At 45.2% G+C, this 23,278-nt stretch overlaps 1 long non-coding RNA gene across 3 annotated transcripts in view; it reads left to right on the forward strand.

The window, feature by feature from the left end:
* Nucleotides 1-347: 347 nt before the first annotated feature.
* LOC106016610 (uncharacterized) overlaps nucleotides 348-23,278 on the forward strand; it is a 43,749-nt gene continuing 20,818 nt past the window's right edge. For 2 of the 3 annotated variants that reach the window (XR_003495312.3, XR_011806914.1), the window contains exons 1-2: nucleotides 348-450; nucleotides 1,978-2,036. This is a non-coding gene — a long non-coding RNA (uncharacterized lncRNA). Of the gene's footprint in view, nucleotides 451-1,803; nucleotides 1,892-1,977; nucleotides 2,037-23,278 lie in introns of those variants that run through there. The other variant, XR_005263801.2, reaches the window with a different exon arrangement.

Below are 23,278 nucleotides of genomic sequence, written 5' to 3' on the forward strand. Positions count from 1 at the left end.
TTTTTTTTCCTCCCCCCATTTTCTCCCCGACCTGCATCCCCCCCCCATTTCCCCAATACCCCCCCCTAAAGGAACACCACTCCACGTGTGCAAGGAGGGCGGCACCCCCGGGGGGGTCCCCGTGCCCGGTGTGTGTGTGCCGCGTGTGCGCGCACCCCGCGGCCGCCGCCCGGCTCCGCAGTGCCCCCCCCCATCACCTGACCGCCGCGTGTGCGCGCACCGCGCCGCCCCCCCCCACCACCTCCCGTTCTCCATCACCCCCCCCCCTTCCCTTCCCCTCCCTCCCTTCCCCTCCCCTCCCGCGGGGGCGGGGGTGCCCGGTATATACGGCCCCGCCGCCCCCGCCCCTGCCTGCCTCCTGCAGCAGGGGAGGCCGCCGCCGTGCCCGGCCCCAGCCCCAGCCGTGCAGGTGGGCGAGCAGCGCCCCTCCGCAGCGGGGCCCCCCCCGGGGTGAGTGCTGGGACCCCCCCCCCAATACGCGGTTGGAGGTGGGGGGGGGGTCGGACCTGGTGCGTGGACAGCCCCCGGTGGGGTTTTGGGGGGTGTGGGGGGGGGTGTGGGGAGCCCCCCCCCCCTGCTCCATGCGGGTCCCTAAGGGCTGGGGGTGGAGTGGGTGGGGTGTGGGGAGCCCCCTGGCAGCGGCTCCCGGTGGAAAAGTTTCCGCAAGTCCGAAAATGCTGCGAGGGGAGGGTGGGAGGGGGTCCCCGCGGGGTACCGGGGGGGTACCGGGTACCGGGGGGGGCACCGCGGTCCCGTCTCATGATGCGGAAGGCGCAGGGGAGCGGCCGCCTCCCCCCCCCCCACCCCGGGCAGCCGCGGTGCCGGTGCTGTAGGGTGTGTGCTGGGTGGGTGCTCCCCGCTGTGATTTTGGTGGTTTGGGGTTTTTTTGCTTGAAGTTACAACGCCCCCACCACACGTCAAGTCCTGTTATCCCCCGAAGTCCCACCAGCATCGCATCCCAACTGCGCTGTGCCCCGCGTGGAACCACCCTGGAGCACTCCCTGTGTTGCTTTCCCAGCCCTATTTCCCTCGGGAGAGCTGCTCCGTGAGCCCGGCTGTGGGGCCATCGCAGACCCCCACCAGGAGTCTGCCCGCATTGGGCATCTGGGAAGGTTCCAGAAATGCGGTGTGGCCGTGGGAGCGCCCCATGAGCCCACCTCCCGCTGGGGGCTGCGCCAGGGAGGGGTCCATCAGGATCCAACCCCGATGCCGGGTGACCCAGGAGGCGGTGGTCCCATTGCTGGGTGTCTGTGGGGCCGTGATGAGTGCTCAGCCCCCCTTGGGCACCATCCGGGCTCTGGCTGTAGGTCGGAGCGGTCACAGAACCTGAACACCACCCAAATGTGGTTTTGCCACACCGCTTGCACCAGGGTGGTTATAAGACAGCCGTGTTGGTGAAGGAAGCCAAAAAGGATGGGAGTTGGTGGTATTTCTCTTCAACAAGCCCCTTCCTCTCCTCCTGTGGCATTGCAGCAACAGCTGCCTGCCCGGCATAGATGTTCAAGCACTTGGTGCAGCAGGACGGGTGGTTCTGCTCTCTAATGAACTAGATAAATTACACAAAATTGGCTGAGAGGGACCATTAACTTGGAGGAGAAAGGGGAAAAGAGTGTTTGAGGAGACCTTGATTTCAAACGTTGCGGTGCAAGCCCACCATTTACCCTAACCAAGCACCTCCTGAAGGTGTGAAATACGTGGCTTAAAGCTTTTTTTCCCCTCACTGAGCTTTGACAGGGAGGAAATGGTTATGCATAACCATGCTTTTTACGTGTTTCTTAAGCACTCTTTCCTCTTGATGGTGTAGCCCTAGCATTGAAATACCTGGGATGCGTCTCTCTGCACCTTGCATACCGCGTTTAAAACGAGAGCATCACGGGCGAAATCCTAGGTGGTAGGTCCGGGGAAGGGTGGGGTGTTTTACGGCTCCAACCCGCCAGGCAGGTGAATAACATCTTCCCAAATCCCTGGGTCTTGCAGGTCTCCACCATGGCTGGCGCCGCCAGGGCTGCCCTTCCGCACGCGGCTCGGTGTGACGCGTAAGTACCAGGCGTGTTGTGTGTCTTTGCGGATTTTGGCAGATGATTTTTCTTTTTTTCTTCCCCCCTCTTTAAATAGGCGGGTTGATTGCGACAAACGGGGATGGCAGCATATTGCAGATGTTTTTTGGTTGGGAGGCATTGTGGGTAATGGCTGAAAGACTCCGCTTTTCGTGCCGAAAAAAAAGAGTAACTTGCCAAGAACTTGCCTGTATTTCCAGTGCTCACATCGCCAGCACCCATTTCACCTTTTCATGTGAAAGCATGAGATCTTTCCATTAGTTTGCGGCAATGCTATGGCCTTTCTTGAGCCATTGAGATGTCGGCAGGTAGGTACCCCAAGGATTGCTTTAATGCCACTCAACACTCAATGACTAGATGAAAACTGCAGAGCAAAGCTGAGGTATGGTAACGTATATAACTTGTTTCATGTGAAAATTGTGTTTTTTAATGGAATAAGAATGCAAACTGCCTTATCAGCATGAAACATCTGCCTATTAAATGCCTGTTCCGAGGGAAGAGTTGGCCACGTTTCACCACAGGTTAAGTAATTGTGGGTTAATAGGATTCTGTCAAATACATGCTGTGAAATATTAGTGTAACGAGTAACTATTCTTCTTACCCTGCCTGCGTTTTTACCTTCAAAAGACGCCCGTGTTTCTGAAAACTCCTGGTACCGCATAGATGCGTGATGGCTGTCTGGAGACGCAAAATACACTTCAAAAGATGCCGTGGAGGGGAAAAATAATGGATGCTCATGAGATGAGCAGTTTTAGAAATGGAAGGCGGGGGCGATCGGGCCTTTCTGCGCAAAACGTGCCCTACCTGATTATTTTCCCTTCAGTACCTCGGCTAAATGATGCTCCATTTTGACTCCTGTTAGCATTATATTGTTGTTGGCTATTCTCAGTCAGGCTCGCCTTTCAGAAGGCAAATAAGGGCTACAAGTTTTGGTTTTAATTAAACTGAGCGTACGCAGCGAGTGAGTCCAAAGAGAATGTGGTATTACTTAAAATTGCTTTGAAAACAGAAAATGTCTGTACTTTCACGGTGTCTTCAGTATTCTCTGATAGCCTGTATTTGGTATTTAACGTTGAGGCAAACCTGCCTAAAGTCATTCATATAAATGGCGATGAAGTAAATGTGATGCTCTTTCATGAGAAACTTGCCCTTCTTATGAATTAGACGGTTAAATCCATGTGTTTATCGAAAGTTTCAGCACTGGAATTTCATAAAGTTTTTAACATTCTTTTCACATACTGTGTGTGTGTAGCAGTGCCAATATATATGCATGGTGCAGGGAGAGGAAACAATAACATTTGCTTCATCTTATTTTAACCATTTTGTGCAGTATGTCATATGCAGATAGAGCGAGGGCGATGCAGGCTGCCTTGTTCAAAAGGTAGGGAGGAAAAATCCTCGCTAAAAATATTGTCAGGAAAAAATGATTAATACAGGCTCCCCTGCCTGTTTTTTGGTGTGGGGGAGTGGGTGCTCTGGAGGAGGGTTATTTTTGTTTCTTCTGGTAATTCTTCATTTGTAAAGAACCGGTTTCCTACTTTGGAAATCAGCGAGGGAGGGAGGGATGGGAGGTGTTATTACAGGAAAAGGTCAGCGCTGCTCTCTTTCTTCATTGTTTCATTCATGGGGCTTTCCTTCTCGCGTCTGACCTGCCAAAATATTATCTGGGAGGGAAGGAGAGGAGGAAAAGAAGTGCGTGTTTAAGATGCACGGGTGTGTTGGGGGGTGCTTACTTAGAAGACTGTAGTACAGCCCTACAGCCTAATGGAGTGAAAACATGACAATCCTGAGTCAGATGGGTGGGGCACAATGCAGTGCTAACTGTAAGCCTTTTGTCTAATAAAAATGCCTGAACCAAAGTGGTTGTCTGGCAATCAGCATCCCGCCTGACCTTTTTAAAGACACGACAACAAAGTTAATGAACGTGTCTTTCAGCTGCCCTGCAATATGTCGGGATTTTTGTGCATTACCAGAGAGCCAGGGCTCGTTCCGCTGTGGCTCGTGTCGCAGCATGGCTATTCTGGAGTTCGGGAGAGTATTTATGAAATTATTATTAAAGCCTTGAGCAAAACAGCCTGCCTACAGCTCCCGAACTGGCTTGTCTCATTCTCTTTAAGGCTTCTTTTCTTGGGAGTGCAATGAATTAACTTCACGAGTTTCACAGGGCTGCTGGAAAATAAATTCCTAAGCTGCGCTCTAAGACTCCTGTAACACCGAATAGTTGGAATTGCTAGATAATCACAGAAAACCTAGCGCTTTATCTCAGTTAAATGTGGGCATTGTTTAAAAACCTTAGTTTAATGAGATAAAGCGTTATTAAGCCTTCTTGCTAGGAAAAATGTTTGAGCTTTTCCGAAAGCTGAACATACTGCGTGATTATTGCAGAACGCGTTGCGTTTCGTAAGCGGGATGCGTGCAAGGTGCATCAAGTCGAATAATCCCAGATGCGTGAGCAGCTATTTGTTTTGCTAAATTTGCGGTGGAATAAAATGTACAGCTCCTACAAGACTCGAGTAAGCCTGCATCTACTGAAAAATTGTGTTGTGCGAGGGTCTCTCTGTTCTGACAGAGAAGATCATCGGTGTGAAGGGAATTCTATATGGCTGTGAGGTACCTTGGAAATAATAAAACTAATATTTGTCCTGGCTTGTTAGCCCATTAAATGCTTAATTGCTTCCTTTAAACAGGATTGAGGAATTTCATTTACAAATTAATACTTGTTTTTAATGCTAGGTAACAGTTTCGCCACCGACGTGCAGAATTCTCTGAGGCTTATACTTTCTGTAGAGACAAACAGAATTTAATTTGCATGTGTCGAGAAGAAAATGGTGGCTTCTCCTCTCAGTGAAGACTGAATAGAAAACTAATGTGGTGACATCTTAACGCTGAGGCACTGTTTTGCAAAGAATAATGCATACACTGAAGCATCATCATAAATTTAGACAAACTTTAAAATGAGCAGTGAATGTTTCGAGAGGCAGCTCCTTTCTGCTACGCTTAATATCTGTATGTTATAATGGGTGTCTGCATTAATAGAGCCCACTCAGACTTACGATTATAGATAAAATGTAAATAGGGAATAGGCGATGGAGGGAAGTAAAGTGCTATCCAGGAACTGATATTTTTTTTCCAAAGCTTACTCTAGGATATTCAATGGTAGGATGAAATAGTATAAATGGTAAACGGTACATATTTATCATCTGTGCAGTATTGATCTAGATGAAAAGGAAACAAGTAAAAATCAGCATTTTAAATGGAACTTAAAAATGAATCTCTAAGATTTTTGAAACCTGTAATCAGCCTAAATTGGAGGGGAGGAGAAGGAGGGGATTGGGGGAACTGTTGCGGGAGGAGAGCACATGCTCTACTTCAGCTGTGTATTTAAGGAAGTAGGTATTGTGATGGGGAAGATATAAAGCGACTGCCTAAATTTACTGGGTTTCAGATCAACTAGTAGCACTTGTGAATTACACAGCATATTTCTGAAAATCAGCGTGTTGCATCTGTGCTTTGTTTGAGCAGCAGACCTATTTGCGAAGCTGTTTGTCACACTGTCATTTTTATTCTAATAGGGCTTATATGGAAATATTCCTGCAATGCATCTAAAGAGAAGACAAATGGCAGCGTTTATGGAAGGCAGCAGATTGTACCGCAACGTGCGCGTAGGGTGAAGGAGGCTGGCGTCCCATCCCTCCGCTGCAGCCCCTTGCTAAAGAGGGATTGACATGATTTTGTTTAAATATGATGCGTGTTACACCGGCCTGATGTAAAGATTAACACAATAGAGTCCTTAACCTGCTTAAGGACTCTGGGTCCTGCCCCAAGGTAAATAGTGAATACAGTTGTGTTTGCCCAGCGGGTTTGGCTGTGGGGGGAAAAATAGCTGGGAGTCTGCTCTTTTTTTCTTGCTAACTGCTGGTCTCACACACCAGTCAATTCCAATCCAGAGTTTTTCTGAGGAAGTAGTTCAGCCTTTCTAACAAACCAAAAAACTTCTTGGATATGGTAGCTCTACTTCAGCTCAAGTCCCATTTTTTTGTATTTAAAAAGCAAACCCATCAACTTGGAAAAAAAAAAATAAAAATAAATGCTGACCTATCTAGCTGATGTAAATCAGCAGTTGCTCTTGGAGACTTGGGTTGTTCAACCTCCATAGCAAATGTGGTCCTTAGGAATTCAGCAATATGCTGTTAATTTCATGTATGCTTGGAATTTCATTTTTTAAAGCAAAAGGGGGAGAACATGAATGAGAAAGACGGAAAAGAGGGAAAATAGTATTTTTTTCCAATTAGCAAAGAAGTACTTTCCCTGCTGAATGGATTTTATTTTTCCCCGTTCACTACGAAGGGGTAGCACATGAAGGAAGGTAAATCCTAGGGTCTGACTCAGGTTTAATAAGAAGGAAGGTGCAAGCTCCATGGTGTCCTGATGAGTTGTCACCTTCTTGTGGCATCCTTGTGCTGGGAGGCTCCAGCCTGGTGATGGATAGGTCTGGCTGAGATTTTGGCTGCTCTTTATTCTGGTGAAAATCAGCATTTGTCTTGGAGGTTGGTGAATAATAAATGGATTATTTTAAGGATTTACCAAAGTGCGAGTCTAAATTCAAATAATTTTTTTTTGGGGGGGGGGGGGGGAAGGGGTTCAAGTCCAGATTTCTTCACAAATGAAAGAAAAGTATTACTTTGCTCTTTTGCCTAGCTGTTGAGGTAAGGACACCGTAGGTGGCTTGAGCATCTTGCAAGGAAGGGCTGCCTCCAGTCATCTCGGCTGTGCGTCCGGCAGTGAGAGCTCTTATCCAAAATCATTGCTGGTGCCTGCTCATGTTGCAGTTGGCCAGGTGGGGAGCCTTTCGCTTTGGAAGGCACCATGCACTTCACCTGTCCTTACACAGCTCTGGTGGCACGAGCTCTGGGTTTTCACTGAGCTTGCCTGTACGCTGTGGACTTTATTCCAAAGTGCTTGTCTCATCCAGGCTTCTTGAACCAAACGTTCATCAGGGTGAGGCAAAGCACTGCTGTCAATAAAACTGTGTGCATTAGCACTCAGAGCTATGTAGCAGTGTGTATTTACCCTCAGAAACCTTCTGTGGGGAAGAGGGTCTGCAGAGGCACCAGAGGAGCAGATGGACAATGCAAGTCACCTGTGAGGGCTTGGGGGTTTTGCTGGTGGAAGAACTGGGTGTGGTGGAGGGAGTGCTGTGTATGGAGATGCTGTGAGCGTGCTGTCAGGTCTGGTGTCTGTGAAGGTGTTCGTGATCCTTTGGGGAGAAACGGGCATCATGCTCCTGCTTTGTTACCCCATTCATATGGGTGAGGTGGGAAGCAGGGCTTGAATTCCTGCCCCTCACAACCTTGCAGGCTCCTTCCCAAAACACGGGTGGTGTTCCTGATAGAGAGGTTGATCCCCGGGGTGTCTGCGTGCATCTAGCTGGTGGTCACTACCAGAGCATATTGGAATACACAGTGTGCGGGTCTGCGTGCAGCCTTCTTTTGGGGGAAGAAAGGCTTTTTCCTTCAGTGAAAGCGATGCCCGCTGGCTGGAGGAGTGGTGGGGGGGTGTTGTGTGTTCCAAAGCCTGCTGAGGGGCTGTGGCCCTGTCGGGTGGATGGGATGTAGGGCTGTGGGCGATGCGTGCTTGGCAGGAAGGCCCCGTGGCTGTCTGGCTTCGCCTCTGGACAGCATCGCTGGCTGGGTTATGGAGGCTGTCATTTGTCATCACCGTCTGTGACTGAAAAAGGCGGCCCTGACAGAGCGACGGGAGCGCTGGGGATGGCTGAGAAGCAGCTTGCAGGGCTGGTGGGCCTGAGGGAAGAAGGCGAGTGCAGAGGAAGGAAGGAGGCTGGGAGGGAGGCAGGGAGCATCCCCCAAACACCCGCAGCGGCAGCTTTACCCTTGCACGGGGGGTTGAAATTTGCATGAACTGAGAGCAGTGCAAGTAAATGTGCCTATTTGATTGCTAATAGATAAGGATTATTACTTTAAAAAAGGACGACAGGATTAATGCTCCTGCCAGTCGCAGTGCTTGGTGGCTTGATGGTGCTCCTGCTACTCCACCTGGTTTCTGTCCTTGGTTCCAGCAGGTGCCACTGCTTGGTGGGAAGGAAATCACCTCATGGTGATAAACTGCATGGGCTCACTGTTAGCACCAAGAAGTGCTGAGCACTCGTGTGCCTGCTGTTCACGCTAAGAGCTGTGGTGCCCTGTACTGCTTTTGTGTGTCTGAGGGCTGCTTGTCCACTCATGCAACACGCAGTGTCCTGGAGACATGTTTTTTCCTTCAGGTATGTCTTCAGCACCATGGAAATAACTTCTAGGCCAGTGTGCTTTACGGTTTCAGCCAGATAATCCACTGCTTGTCTTCCTCAGCTGACATCCCAGCCTGGATTACTTCCTTTGGTGGGTCGCTGTCCTCAGGAGCAGGGATCTCTCAGAACACACACCCCATGAGCAGCCGTGGCAATGGCAGTAGGAAGCTTCAGGATGCATCTCCATCCACACCCACAGCCAAAATAGTCACCAGAACACTTAGCAGTCGGCAGTCCAACACATCCTGGGTGGTACAGATTTTATTTTTATGTTTAAAGCTGCATTTGGTTAGTCAAGAATAGTATGACTTAAAGTTTTTCTGGAGGCTTCATGCTGAAGTGGCGACAGGTCTTCTTTGTGCTGTGTCACGCTCCAGCTCAGGAGCACCACTGCTTATCTTCGGGGCGTGTGTGTGGCTGTTGGATCATGACACATCATGTTGGGTCAAAACATATCAAATACCAAGGAACAGCTGAACAAAACCTGTTTTAAACAAACAAAAAAAAACCTACACCAAACCTCAGAGGCTGCAGCAGTGCTGGTTTTGCAAGAGAAATCCTGGCTAAGTCAAGCGGTTCCTTAACCCTGCCTGCCCTGAAACCTTGGAGGAAACACCCTTCTTGTAACTCAGTGGGTCAGAATGTGTAACTTGGGTGCCTGAGGAAATAAAAGGGCTGTCGGGATGCCTGCAGCTTGCCTGCTGCTATGGAGCTGCTGAAAACACAGCCGAGTTGTTGCTGCTGCCTTGTGAAAAGGCTGGCAGGGCAGTGTTGCTGGATTTCCTCCAGAAGCCTGTGAGTAGGAAGCGGAGGTGAAGGAGATGTTTGTGACGGGCAAAGTGGCACAGGTTGTTTCACGGCTACCTGTTCTCGCATTGTCTGCATCTTGCCTTGTGTTGCCTGCTTGTCTTATAAATAGATTGAGGCAGGAATATGCCTCATTATATAAATCTGAAAAAAAAAATACAGGATGCTTGGGGTATTCTACAGCTCACTGAAAAGGCTTTTTGGTTTATATCTGTTTCTGGAGCGGCCATGTGCCTGTGATCCGCAGTCCTGGCTGGTGTGTGGGTGAGACACGAGAGGCAGGAGGGCCTCTGAGTGGAGCAGCACAGAAATAGCCTTTCCATGGCAGGGATTTGCAGGGGGCGAGGTGGGGATCCATGCCTGGCACATTGGGGCTGCCCTGAGCATTTTGATCCTGGGGGAAGATTGGGAGAGGAAGAGGGTGTAGGACTTCATTATTTTGGCATTTATCTGGTTTGGGGCTTTTCTTCCTCTGTCCTTGCACCCAGCCTGCTCTGAAGCCACCTCAGAGGCTGTTCCCTCGGCCACAACCGAGCATCCCGAGGGGAGCAAGAGACTCCCTGCGCTGCCAAAACACAGCATCACCCAGAGCCCCCATCCCTCCCTCAGACGTGTTCAGGGGGTTCAAAAACTGCGCAACCCAAGTGCAGTAATTCCGGAGCGTGAGAATCCCTGATGTCTTATTACTGGGGAGAAAATGGCTCTGCGTGTGAACAGGGAAAAGGAGAATGTGAGAGTGCATTTTGTAAGGACCAAAGGGTGTGGCTCAAGCATCAGTAACAAATGCTGGGAGGAAAAAATGCTCTTTGTTCTGCAGTCAGGTGGGCTGACAACTACTCTCGCTCCATCCCTGGCATGCATAACACCCAGCACAATTAAAAGATTTGGGAAGGTTTGATGCTATGGAAAGGGCTGCAAATGCAGCAAGTGAGGAGGTTCATCCTCTGATCTGCTTCCATCTTTTTTTTTTAAATAAGCAGTTAAGTTGCAGAGCTCATCGATACTGAATTCAGTGTATCTGCGTTGTGCTGCTGCATTGTTTCAGTGTAAATGTTTTGTGTGCATAATGCGTCAAATGGGCAAATAAGTTAAATCTCTTTAGCACTAAAATTTATGTTGGCCTTACATGTGACTAGAATTGGACCGAAGTGTACATTAAAGTGTATGAAAAACGTGTCTGTATATGCATGCAGTACAGCAAATCAGCTCATAATGATAGCCTTTCTAATTGAAAATAATTTGAAAGCTGTTCCTTTTAAACTACCCGTGTTTGGCAGTTTTAATTGCTTTTTTAAAAAAATAGGTTCAGTAGCTTTAGATTTTTTTTTTTAGATGGTTCCATGCTAAAGGAGCATCTTGAGCTTAAAAAAATCATTTCTGAAAAAATCATTTTTGCTTTCTCCACTCTTCTCTAAGTTGGTTTGATCAAGTGAATAAAATATTGGTGTCATCACACTCACATGTGTAACCCCCCAAACATCAAAACTAAAACTTGGTCTCTTTGCAGTTGATGGCAAGAAGTGTAATCTTTTTGTATAAGTGAAAACTACCAACTTTTTTTATGAAAAGCCAGTGGGAGCAAATATACGAAGCAATAAGAGGATCTGGCCAAAATACATCTCTCTTCCAAATTTAAGTAAATTCTTTTAAGTTCAGGATCAGGAATTTAGGTGGACTTTTTATTTTGTGTCTTTTTATTTTGTGTTCTGTATGAATGCATGTGTATTTTCATATCTTCTAAGAATGTCTTCTTTCTTCTGGGAGGGAGAGAAATCTACTTGCAAATTTACATCTCGTGACATTTCCTTACAACTGTGCACTGGCTTATGTACTGCTAGAGGCCAGCCCATCATTTCTTGGTAAAAAGAACCTTTCAGCTCTGTTACCTCCTGTAGAGAGCTAATTTTCCAGCAGTCAGGCTCGATCTGGATAAATAATTAGAGAGCGCGCGAGAGAGATGAAGATGATCACATCAGCGCTGCCTGTAATTCAGTTAATACCGCCAGACCCTGTGATTTCGTGTCTGCGGCGTGCTTGCGTGGTCTCAAAAGCCGCAGAGGCGAGCGGCAACAAAGCCAATCGCTTACATTTGTCTTGGAAGAATTAGCGGCACTTCGCATTCATTTGCCGAAAGCCAGCAAACAGCTGCAGCGTGCATCTGCAACACGAGAAGGTGATTCTCCACGCGTTCGCGCTCCCCCCCCCACCTCCCTGTATGCAAAAAAATGTCACCGTGCAATTAATTCAGGGGTGCTGCTGTCCTGAAGGGGAGCGAGTGCTTCCTCTGCGGGTTTGTGTTGGGTTTCACGTCGGTACCGTGCACGGCAGGGCGAGAGGGGACAGGGTGAAGTCTGTTCTGGCACTTGGCGATTTTATAACCGCCAGTCAGAATTATCTGATGGCAACACTGAGCTGAAGAGGTGGCTGTTTCTTTGAGCAAGCTGTAGCACTTTGCGTGGCTCTTAGCTCGATCTCTTCCACTGATGCTAGGGTAAACTTACGGTCTTGGAGGTTGTGTTTGTTGTTGATGCAGGCTCCTTCATCCCGGTGCTACGAAGGGGTTAAAAATGCCTTTAGTTCACTTATTCCCAGTGGTAGCTCTGCAGCATTTATACATGGATCAGATTAAAATAGGTCAATATCTTTTGTGGAAGGTCTTTTGCCACTTTGGTGCCTGACTGCAGTACACCTACCTTGAGGATGAATGGACCCTGAGGAAATCGGTGCATTAACAAAAACACAGCCTAGGGATGCTTTAGGATCACATTCCTTTATTCATCAACTGAATCAAAGACTTGACAGAGGATACTTTGTCATCAAGTCGGTCCAAATAATACTTTGTGAGGTGATGGATAACTTCTGCTGCAGAAATAAAGCCATGTATTTTCAGGGGGAAGAGAGACGTGAGCGGTGTGGGTCTATTCTGTTCTTTGCAGTGCGTCATTTGCGTTAAAATTGAAATATTTCAGCTAGAGCTGATACACAGAACCTGATTAAAAAAGAAAACTGTGTATTCAGGAGTTGCCTTATGGCAGGAAGTCTTTGTCTGCCTGTTTGCTTTATTGCGGTTGCTGACTGCCTTGGATTGATTTTTGGCTACCAAATCAGTATGGTGAGGACGGCGCGGGAGGCAGGGGCGCAGTTCTGCACTTGGTGGGACTGAGAAGCTGACTGCTGCCTCTCGGAGTGCAGGTTTTCTTGTTGTTTTTTTCTTTAACTTGGATTTTCCATATTATAAAGAGGAAGAGGCTTCTCTCCGATATAATGGAGCCATTAACATCTATTAATAATGCAGACAGGGTAAGTAGCTGGAGTTGGAGCTCCCCGGGGGCCTCGTAAAACAGATGTGCACTATATCTTCCCGGATTTGATAGCTGCTGGGGTCGAGGGGGTCGCTGTGGTTCCCGTTTATTTCCTCCGGCAGCGGTTTTCTAATTTAAGCACCTCTGTCTCCTGGCTACGGCCGCCCGCCGCGCTGCAGAGGGGGTGCTCGTGCCTCGCCGTGCCTGCTGCGAGCAGGGGCACCGCCGGGCGTCCCTGCCTCTGCTCCTCGCACTCCATCTCAGACGCCTTTCCCACGCAGGTGCTGCTTTTGTTGGCTTCGCAAATGGGCAGGGGAAAGGAGAAAAAAAAAAAAAAGGTAAGTGTTTCCTCCTCCTGAAATCCGCACTTTCTGTTTTCCTTTCTTGCATGGGAAGCGAGAAATATTTCAGCTTGCATTTCATGCACTGCATCGCTTGACAGGAGGGCTAGCCACTGGAGGAGGGTGCAATCGCCGTATCCCCTCTTCCAAGATCGCGCTTCTTGGTTTTAATTGAACGTATTCATGGCCTCTGAATAGATAGTGCTGCATGGTTTCTCGGTAGCTGTGTGCCCAGCTTGGGAACTGCACGCAGGGGAACTCGAAATATCTTGCATTTTATTGTAATTTTCTTCCTGCAGATTGCTCTCCAAAAGTGGTGATAAAACATTAGTGCTCATAGTGCATGGCAAAAAAAAAAATCTTTATAATCAGTATTGCACTTGCATCGTGCAGGCTTAGGATCGCCTCCAAGCAAATAGGGATGTGAATGTCTGTCCTTGTGTGCGCTTGTATTACAATATAGCCTCGCTGTATGCATTTAAATGTAGAGGTATGCACTCCTGCTGCCTTGTCACAGATGCAAGGGAAAAACCCTGCTACTGGCTCTGGATCCTTTTCAGCTGCTTACACCAGCTGTGTGTTACGGTTAAAAGTTTAGAAACAGAGGAAGGTCGTGTACCTCTTTTTGGAAGGAACAGACGGAATAGTTATTTTTTTTCCCCCACCTCTTTTTTCATCCATTACTGTGTATGCAAATGACTGCTAGTGTTGCACTCTGAAGACTGCTGTATTATATAGGGAAACATAATTTCTGCTGCTTTCCCTGCCCTAATACCCACAGAACTGGGTTGCATCAGTATTTGCAGAAAGCCAGGCACATCAGGTAGAAAGGAACAAGAGGGGTGTGAGCAGGTTTTTTTGGAAGCGCTGAATAAGCCACGCTGTGGCAGCATTCAGAATAGGGTGGGTGGGCCTTACTCTTCCCCAAATTCATTTCAAAACTGAAAATAAAATCTGCCGATGACTTTCAAAACCCCTTCTGCTGCATTGCATCCTTCTTTCTATGCACTGGGGTACTGCGCATCGGCTCTCCTGTCCTTGTGAGCGTACGGCCCTGCGCCAGGCGCCTCGCTCAGCACGGTGCTGCGTGGTCGCTGCCAGAGCTGGGTTAAAGTTGGGTGGGAACGGGTATGCTAGCAGTCTACCTGGCGGATCTAAAAAGCATATAACACTTGTTCAGGTACATTTTTTTCACTAATAATGCCTCAAAATTTACAAGTCAAAAATTAAATGGTAAAAATTATTATATATGTTTTTGAGGGGAAACTGATATTGAATTGCATATAAATGTGCAGTTTAGCACTTATAGTCTGGATCCAATAAAAGAAAATACTTGCAGATAGGTGTCCTAATATACTGATCTTATGTTTCTGACATACATTTCAGCATAATATTAGTATCTTAGACTTGAAATGTGCACATTTCACAAGCTATCTCAATTAAGTAGTGTGTAATTTTTAGTGACTGAACTTGCAAATCAGGTTTTTTTTAAATAGAGCTATTTTTCTTGGGAAAACTTGCTGCCTGTTACTTCTGTGTTATTTGGGGAAGAATTGCCAGGACACTTGCTGCTCTCCTTACAGAAGAGGTCAGTAAGGCTTGGAACTGACAGGCTCAAAAGAACAATAAGATGCTGTTTTAAATCGAGCACCGAAGTCATTGTTTTCTGTTAGCATGTTGCTTATTTATAATTGGTTTGGTTAGAGCTGTTCCCTATTTGTACAAACCTCTAGCAGTCAGCCCCTTTTTCATGAAATCAGTGCATGATGCTACAGCTGCTGGTGATGCTTAACGATACTTTTCTCCAGGCTCTAAAGTAATCCCGTCAGAATCAATGCGAGACCTAAACATCAGCCAGCAGAAGTGTAGGTGGTAGGAGCAAGCCGTGCATTTTGCAGTTTTCCTACTGTGTGGTTTCAGGATTGGCTTTAACTTTTTTTGTTTGTGGCATCAGCAGCTTATTTGAGCCCCTTTTGGATTATCGATAGAGCAAATTTTACATCCAAAATGCAATTCAGATGCACAATATGTGATGTTTTAACTTGAATCATGATCAGGAATTAGATATGTAATAAATATAAAATAAAACTTGACATCAGTGAGTTTCTCTGTGGAATGAAGGAAGACTATATGGCTTTTGGGGGTGTTGACTGTAGAGTGTGTTTTATCCTTATTTTCCTGTAAGGAGGCAAATACACACAGATACGATCAGTAATAGGAAACAGTAATTTTAATTACTCTTATGATTGCCCTATAGATAATAAAAATGCTTTTTAAGTAATAATAAACTAGAAACAAAATTGTATACTTAGGGAACTTTGCCGAGTATATAAATACATTACTAGAAGTCAGGCTTCCGCATTCTTTGGGAAACAAAGGAAAGATCCTCTTTCTTTGTTAATGGTATTTATCATCTTTAACTCATTAGTTGCTGAAAGCAGGGAGGAGATGTTGGAGGCATTTTGCATTTTTTATTTAAATTTACATAGATTCTTTGAAGAACGCTTATATGCAGGTATTTTGTAGATAAAATGCACACAAAAATGCATAAGCTGCAGGCATTGTGCCTTCATGATGTTCCTTAAAAATGCAGTATTTTTATCCTTTGTGTTTAATGCCTTCTAAATAAAGAGGGACAACCATAGGATTCCTTTTTATCTGAACTTTGGGTGCATCCTTCTATAAAATACAAATGCTTTGTGAGGCATCTATGAGAACAGAACAAAATAGAAGGAATTATGGTGTGGTGCCTTATGACATGCCATGATTTGACCTTTTCTGAAAACATAGCATTGTGACTTTGTCTAAGCAGCTTTAATTTTCTTGGAATGTTAACCTTTAAGTGATTGTCTGCAAAACGGGATCAATTATGGGCTGGCATACAGCAGCATAAAGAAAATACATAAATATAAATTTCTTGTAACACGATCTCTTTTGTTTACATCTTCAGGTAAAAGATGTGTACAAAATGTGAGGAATGTTCTTTATTTTTGGGTAGATGTAGAGTTCTTGTGACAGTCTTTTTGCTTTTTCCAAGTCCAGTAAGTCTTTCACGAACTGAATTTTTAAAAAGGGTGTTTCTGTGAATGTTTCATTCTAGTGTATCGCTCTTATGTAGGATTTACAAACCCACAAGTAAGTTGTGCAGCTTTTTCTATTTATCCTGTCTGTACCCATTCCTTGAACTCTCTGCTAAGAGACAAAACATTCTTCCTTTGAGTCTTTCATGTTTTTGCGTGAGATCCTACAAACCTCTAACTAGGCTCCTTACAGTAGCTGCTTGTGATAACCTCCAGTGTGTTGATATGAGGGGAGGAGCAGAAATCTAACAGCTCACACTCCAGACACCCACGCTGATTGCAATAGAAGAAACTCTGTACAGCAGCAAAACAGAATAGTAAATACAGAGTAAGAAATCAGAAAAATGTGGCAAGTAATTGTAAAGAGGGGACCTACATCAAGCTGAGTTTCTCTGTATATAGCACAACTGAATTCTTGCAGGTGGAAAAATCCTCAAATTTATATATGGTATTCACTTTTTGTAAATCCATATTTGTCTCCTGTTTTCTGATCCACCAACCTCAAAAGAAAGTCCCCTTCTCCAGATTGTTAATCTGGCTTCATGCTTTTAAAAGATTCACACTTGAATGTAAGAAAAGGGTGTAGCATTGGTTGAAGAGACCTGAAGACAGCAATGAATCTCTGGGGATATAATTTTCCTGGTCTGCATTGCTAAAGTCAGATACATAAAGTAAGCACAGACAAATATGTATGTGGCAGGGTGGCTGTGAGTCTGCCTAGGAAGCCTGTGAGAATTCAGGATGCAGGTACCAGGGATGGATGGGGCAGCACTTCCACGCCCTTTGAGTTTCAAGATGCAGGAATTTGAATTGCTTCTCCCAGACCCGTCCATCTGGGGACAGGATTGTTTGGATCACAGAAGGGTATAAATTAGTTATTTATTGAATGTGCCTGGAAAGACAGGAGACTGAGTTTGTGCACAGAACGGGAGACGACTACTGATTAGGTATGCTATAAACCATACATAGCTTAAATGCACATGTGATGAATGTCTTTATTGTACACCTTTGTCCACTTTATCAGCTGCCAATGCATTCAATCATCTCCCTGAGGACTGCTGTAAATATTGCAAACACCCAGCCCTTTTTAAATAAAACAAAACCTGTCGAGGTAGTGTTTTTTTTTCCTCACTGAAGTGATGAATTTTCCCCTCCACATATCATGCCTTTTGGTGCTCCTCAGGTGTTTGAGGGGAACTGGCTTGTTGCATGCAGGTTGGTCTGAAAGGGAGGGCAGGGACCTGCATGCTCACCACGGTGCACAGCTAGGAGATGAGAGGTGGTGTTTGCAGGGCTGTGCTGTGCCCAGGAAGGGCTGGGAGGATGCTTGGGTGGAGCTCTGAGCTCCTTGTCTTGCTCCTTTTCAAGGTCTGTCCTCTTAGTACTCTGGAGATGCAAGTGGCAGGGGAAGCACTGCATTTGAGTGAAGGAGTTAAGAAAATGTGACTATGTACCATCTTGCCTCTGCATTTAACAAATTCCAATTTATTAAAATGCAAGTTCACTTTTCTGATATTGGAATTGCTCTACTTTGACCTTCCCTCAAGGACATCTGTTATCCCAAAGGTATGTTTTTTTTTCTTGAGGGAGTAACATCACTGTCCCTCCCTCCTGCTTATTTTATGCCCCAGCTCCTCATTTATGTGAGAATCAATGTATCTTCTTTGTGTGTTTAGACCATGAACATCGCATAGGGAGATTAAACTGCCGTGCATGACAATTATGTGTACGTGAAACTCTTCATTAGCTTCTGTGCTAAAGAAAGGAGAAAATAGATGTCACAGACAAATTTCTGCCCAGTTTAGCTGCTGCAGCAGATGAGTGGGAGTTCTGAAGTACCTCTTCTGATTCTGGAGCAGCAGCATGTGGGTTTTCAGGAAAACCTCATCTTGGTATTAGGTGAACGGAGACCACAGCCACCATGCAGAGGTTTGTGCCCTGTTCTAGTTGTATCCCCAGGCTGGGAGCACCCCTTAAGTTTCCAGGCAAGCATCACATGTATCCACGTTGTTCTGTGTTAGCCTTTATCTCTTACCTTCAGAGTAAAGAAGCAGGGTGCAATCCTTCATGAAACCATAGCCCCCAGTGGAGGGGCTGAAAGTAAGCCCTTCGTAAGAGGGTTTGGGCTTCCAATTCTTGCTAAATCTCTGTAAAAAGCTGTGCTAACAGCCCACCCCAGCTGGCAAGGCAAAACATCCCTTTCTGCTTAAATGCCAGAGGTATTTTTCCTAAGTGTGGTGAAAGCTCTTGCTCTTAAAGTTGAACTTTGAACCATTTAAAATTCATAAAACATCTAGGGATATGCAGATTTTCGTATCAAAAGTCAAATCCAAGAGCCTTTTAAATACCTAAGTACTCTATAATTGGCTTGATTAGGCTAATATTAACTCCAAGTGACACTTCAGTGACATCAACTGTGACAACGGAAGTGACATTTCTGAATTGCCTTGTTTTTAGGGAGGATGTTGATCACTGCTGCTTTGATTGTCAGTGTGGAATAATGTTCATAGACCAACGTGTTTCTGGCAGGCATGATGTCTCTGCTGTCTGCAGAGGTGCAGATGTTCAGGTTTGCTGCTGTGTAGGTTTCATGTGCTGACAATACAAAGACGCGGAATCTGTGTCAACAGAAACCCATGGATTTCTGTCAATCTGTTCAGAATTAAAGAGATTTTCTGAAGTAGTTTCTGAAGATATCAGTGATCTTTACAATGGCAAGGGGGAATTGCCACTGTGAATGGCAAAGCCTACGAAACAAGGGCTTCAGTGGTCCAAGCATATGATGATGGTGTCAGCACAGCATCCTTTCCTTTCTCCACCTTGGTGGGTTACATGTTTTCAATTCTGGCGTAGCTTTCAGAGGATTACAACTTCAGGCACTCAGCATCTAGAGACAGGCAGCTCGTACCATTGTCTAGATCCCTGGTCCTGTGTGGCCTGATGACTCCCAGGCTAACACAAGATACACAGAACAACCTTCTCTAAGTGCTGTGCAAGCATTTGCTAGGCCCTGCTTGAGATCTTGGACGTAGTGTTAGCCTCGGTAATGGAGGCCAATATTGCTCTTTGAGCTCATGCCCTGGCAGGCTTTATTTCCAAGCTGTTTGGGCAGAAGCCTTTACTTCTGTCTGGACTTCAGTCAAGCTCTGTAGCACAGTAAGAATGCTTAGACCAAGGCCATGACTGCACATCAAGTCCCAACAAGTCTTTCAGCACCCATACGACACAGTCCTCTACTGATACATGAATGTACCAAGCTGGCTGGGTCCACTCCTAGACGAAGCTCATGTCTGGATGTCTTAGAGGACCACCAAGCTTGAGCTGTCCCTTGGACACATGGGGCATAGGTCTCAGAGCAAGGTGCATGGTGGTCTGTCTTTCAGCCGGTTTCATAGCTGAGGGACTGTCCTAGAAAACCTCTTGCAAGGGAAGCTGTTTGTACTTTGTCCAGTACATAACTGTACTAAACATATAAACACTTGAAATACCTTTTTCTTTTGAATATATTTTCTTTTTGAAGAAACATTTTCTTTTGAAGAAAAGTAATATTTTTAGTTATTTCTAACTGCTTGCTTGTTCAGCTATTAGTAAGAGATAATCTCTATGTAATTTATAGTAGTCAAAATTGTAATTGCTAAAGCAAAAATTCAGTGGCTAAAAGTTCTAAGGATCTATTCAGCAATGCTAGCGTCTTCTCTAAACTTCCGAACTACTAGAATGAACCTTAGCATTAAATATAAATGCCCCCTGATGTGGGAGCACTCAAAAGCGTCCACTAATCAAGAACTAATAGCTCTAGACAAATTTTCTTTTTGAGAGAAGGCTTGTTTAGTTTCATCAGAACTTTATTTTTTTTTTAAACTTATCCTATTTTCATCTATCTTTGTGCAATTGTTTTGGTGATAAAAGAGATGGTTCAACTTCTCATCTTGGCAGATCATTGTGATTGGGGTACCGCTTCCCGAAAGATTCAATGTAGGATTTCTTTTTTTCTTGCGTGGGAGCTGCAAAATGGATTGTATCTAAGCAGATGGAGTACTGTCATTGTCTCTCCTGATTGACTACAGATAACCATATCTTCTGTTCCCTATTCTGTTCTCTTTACCTGCTAATTCTTGTCTTTTAGCTTTGAAGGCTGTTGATATACAAGCTTGTACTTTCCCTGTCTGTTCCTTGGGCAGTGGAACCTTGGTCAGCTTTGCTGATAAATTCTGTAATATGTTGTAAGCTGGAGAGACCACGGCCTGGGTGGGAACCTGATTGCATTGGCCTATGCTTCCTTTTTGCTTCCTTTCTTTCTACCATTGATTGGATTTCCATCCAGCATCTTTTAAGTAACTTAAAGAGATGCAGCTGTGTAGAACCTATACTGCTATACATATCCAATTTGTTCCAGTGTACACAACCATATATGTGACAACTTAGCTTTGTATCCAGATCTTAAATGTTACCAAGCAAGAAAATTAGCTTGCTATCAAGTATTTTCTTGCAGGTGCGTTTTACACGTGCGCACACAAAAAAAATTTAGGCTATTTTTTTCCCTGTGTGTTCTTGCTGTACGTCCTTTCCAGTAGGCTTGTTGAAATTAATTCTGTGATAAGTCTGTCATTCCTAAAGATCGGGGATTTTTGTCTGTTCTCACAATGACATGAGGTAGAATCTATAGAAGCAATATTTACCACAGATTGCCTAATCCAATTACTTCATTTTGAAAATGGGACATTCTTCTGTGCTTTATGGCTCTCGTGGCCTTAAATTCTGACACTGAATATTCCCTCATTGCTGTTGCTTATGGCAGAGGAAGAGTTTTATTCTCAATTTAATATTTTCTATATAAACATATTCTAAAGCCTCCTCACACTTAATGCTGTGGATATGACAGGATGAAATCATATGTGATTAACCAGGGGCAGTACATCTTGTTGCACATCTATCCAATAACACTAGATAAGCTCATTCTAATATGTTGCAGCTCTGAGGCTAATTAGCTAAGAGCAATAGTAATGTTCAGTTTACCTTTGTGTGATGTGGAGTGTATCCATTATTGTTGCATGATCTTCTGGAATACCACTTACTATGACAGCTTTGTTACATAAAAATGCTTAATGTTAATGTTCAGGTGAAAAAGAGCGAATAAAGTAGGACGCACGGAGTAGGTTACTTGAAAATTTCTTTGTTGCCTACACAGTGACCTTAGTTCATGTTCAAAGGTCAGACTCTTCCCGCTGTTTTGCACCTCAGAATTATGAAACATGTACGTGTCCATAGCAGTGTGGGTTATCTGTGTTTTGGTGAATTCAGCTTATCTTGCAGCTGGATCAAAGCAAATAGCTAGAAAGCTTGGGATCACCATTACAGTTGGAAGAATGGCTTATCTGTAATGGCTGGAAACTTGTTTGTCGTGAAGTCAATAGAATGTAATTCTACATAAGAATATTCAAAACCAGGGGATTTCTAGTGTAGTTTTAACAACATAGTGAGTAAGTAGCCATTACTCTAGTTGTATGCTGTTAGGCAGAGATGGTATGTTCATCATTTGAGCTTAAAGATAGCAGTCTTTTTCCAAAGTAGTATTTTTTTTTTAATTAAATCTTAAAAGATTTTGCATGCAGCTATGTTTTTGTGTTTCTAAAAAAGATAAATAGAGTTGTGTGGGATTGTCTGGAAAGGGACACCTGGGAGCCACTACCAACCGAGTGGCTCCAGCAAATTTTGAAGAAGTTCCTTGTTCCACTTTTCATGACTGGTCTGTTTGGATAATGAAGGGCTGCTGCTGGCTAAGTGGCTGACAGGTACAATCCTCATACTGCCTGTTTCTGTAACAGATTTTAAAATCTCAGCTTTATGCCCTACCACCAAGGATCCTGCTGAAGTGTTTATGTTCTTAATATCTGCAAAAAGAAGAAAGATGGGTCTGTCTGTCTTTAAAATGACATGAAACAGATGGAGAAGGACATGGATTAATGGTCAGCTGGACTGGAACACTTGCTAGATGTTCAAGTGAAGTGCTTTTCTAGTTGTACCCGTTGACTAGAGCTCACGGGGGTTGTCTGTTCCTGCTGTACTTCTGTAAAAACCTCTGACTATGCACATGATCTCCTTCATGTAGCTGATCAGTTGTCCCAGTTTTGCTTATCTGAGAAAATCCTGCAGGAAATAACTATACAGTTGGGTTCTGCGGTCATACCCTAATACTTTACTCGCCAAATAATGCGAACCCTTAATTACAAACTCTGCCACATCAAAAAATGTGGAGGGCTGACATTCGTGCCTGAATTGTGTGATGCATTTGTTGTGGAGGTATGAGGCTGTAATTAAGGTTTTATGGGATATGGTAAAAGGAGATAAATGCGTAGTGTTTCCTTATCAGGAAGCAGGAATTAGTTCCCTGCGATAATGTAAAGTCCGTCCATGTCCCTGGACGTGTGCTGTGGGCTTGAGGAGCCCATCAAAAGGGCCTCCATTAACTAGAATTTAAAAACAGTGGAGAAGCAGAGCTTGGTAACATAGAAGCCATGAGTACTTTGGAGGCTTATTTCCAGGATTTCCTTACTTAGTGGCAAAGTACCCCTGTCTGACCATGGCACAGTGCCTGGGTGCTGCAGCAGGGCTATCAGAGGGTGCTTGGAGCCCATCCCAGAGCTGGCGTTCATAGCCCTGTCCTCCAGGCAGTTGTTCGGTAATGAGGGGTGGCCCAGGAGGCAGTGATAGCACTATCATCCAGGTGGTCCTGGTGGGTGGTGAGCACAGGCACGTTGCATCTCTCACAGCAAAGATCAGGGAGCTGCACAGAGGCGCATCTGGGTGCCTGTTAGGGGAGGGAGTCCATCTGTGTTTGTCTTCTGGGACCTGCTGTGGTTCCTAAGTTTGCATCTCCGCAAAGCTCACACTGAAAGGCCTGTTTCAGCTGGCCAATTCTTCAAAGCAATTTGCTCGTACATCCATCTCCCACTTCCCACACCTATGCAGAAGTCTTTTTATTGTTTTCTTATTGCCTTCTCCCAGCTTCTCTCTATATGAACTAAGCCACACAGCGAAGGTGGTTATGAAATCTTTTGCGTACCGACAGGGTTGATGTTTTCTACATCTGTCCTCTATTAAGTCAAAATGATATTTTTAACTTCATCTGCAAGTCTCGCTTCTTGCTTTTTATATAAAACACAATAGATGGGAAGGGCCCAGCTCTCTGCATACACTCTTCTATTCTTTCGCTCCCTAGACAGGAAGCCCTGATTTCCCCATCTTGTTTACATAATTTCAGGATTCTTTAACGCCACCCACATGCGTATGTAAGTGGTTTACTGAGCCATGCATAATGTGGTCACTTGAATGCTTCTCGAATGCATAGGTATCATGTGAAGATAATGATCCATATAAATGCGTTTCC

The sequence above is a fragment of the Anas platyrhynchos genome, chromosome 2 (assembly GCF_047663525.1).
Source record: "Anas platyrhynchos isolate ZD024472 breed Pekin duck chromosome 2, IASCAAS_PekinDuck_T2T, whole genome shotgun sequence".
Classification (NCBI taxonomy): domain Eukaryota; kingdom Metazoa; phylum Chordata; class Aves; order Anseriformes; family Anatidae; genus Anas; species Anas platyrhynchos.